This window comes from Ictidomys tridecemlineatus, chromosome X, assembly GCF_052094955.1.
Source record: "Ictidomys tridecemlineatus isolate mIctTri1 chromosome X, mIctTri1.hap1, whole genome shotgun sequence".
Classification (NCBI taxonomy): domain Eukaryota; kingdom Metazoa; phylum Chordata; class Mammalia; order Rodentia; family Sciuridae; genus Ictidomys; species Ictidomys tridecemlineatus.
In genome coordinates this window covers 45,713,110-45,714,544 of record NC_135493.1, presented here as the reverse complement: position 1 = coordinate 45,714,544, position 1,435 = coordinate 45,713,110, and positions in this window count along the sequence as shown.

Sequence of the window (1,435 nt, the reverse complement as noted above, 5' to 3'; positions counted from 1 at the left end):
CAGATACAAAGTTCCAGTGTTCTATGTGAAATCATCATTTTAATGACTACAACTCATGTTGAGAGAGGTACTTTACCACCTATAACGTTTTAAAATTGGGAGTCTTTAATAAAACCCATATTGGGATGAATCAGCAATTTCAGAGAAGGTTTAATATGAATCTTGGAAATTAAGAAGAATTTTGAAGAAACATGAAATATAGTTGTATAATTTCATGAAAGGGGAAAATATACAATGTTCCAATTAGACATGAAAAAGTAAAAATATGCACTTTCAACACAATGAAATATTGACAACCAACAACAACAAAAAAATATGTGATTCTCTTGTAAGATGATAGAGGATGAATTTCTTTTTCTTCTATTTAAGTTTATCAAATGCCATTCTTTGGCAGTAGAGACTTTGCACAGTTTCACTTCAGTAGAAGCTTTTGAACATTCTGACATGCCTTTACACCCTTTTGGAGTGCTGATGTCACTTCTCGAAATTCCCAAATCCTTGTATGATATTACATTTTGGTCATGTACAGGGACACAAACTTATGCTTCATTTTTCCAATAGATATTATAAAAAACAGTTCTTTGTGATATTCTGTCAGTAAACCATTTACTGCTAAATCACATAACATGTTTAAAAGAGGTGTCTGAACGTATAAAGGTAAGAAAAAGGAAGCACTTTTAAAAAATTTTCAGTTACCTCTCTATATATCTAGTACAGTCATTAAATTAATGATACCATTTAAAACACTGGGACTTTCTGTATTAAATTTGCTTTCTTAAACAATCATATCACTATAGGGGTACATTATGGATAGACTTCAACATTCACACTATTGAATAAAATAGCAAATTTTAGGAATCTCAATGCCCAATAAAACTTCCTTTACAATTTTAATGATACTCTGAGCAGATTTCATGATTTTACCAAATAATCCTTAGTTGAGTCTCTGAAAGTAAATGAAGACTACCAAAATGAGAACAAGTAAAGTCTTTGTATTAAGAAACAAAAACAAAATAGCATTAATTGAGTAGATTATTAACATCAGAGATTATTTTTCCCAGTTCTTAAAACTAGAAATCTAAAATTATGGTTCCATCATGATCAGATTTTGATGATGGTCCTCTTCTGGGTTGAAGATGACTGATTTTTCATTGTATCTTCACATAGCAGAAAAGATATGAAATAGTTCTATGGTCCATTCTAATAAGGGAACTAATTATTTTCAAGAGGGTTCTAAACATAGGATCAAATTATCTTTCAAAAGCCCCACCTTTAAATACCATCATACCATACTCCTCAACATATAAATTTGGAAGAATGCAAACATTTTGTCCATAACAGAATGTATTTATAATTTTTTATAGCAAGTGAGTCAGTCACCCTTCTTTGCATAGTTTGGCCTGGGTCCTACACAGGCCGTTTTGGGCGGATCTCT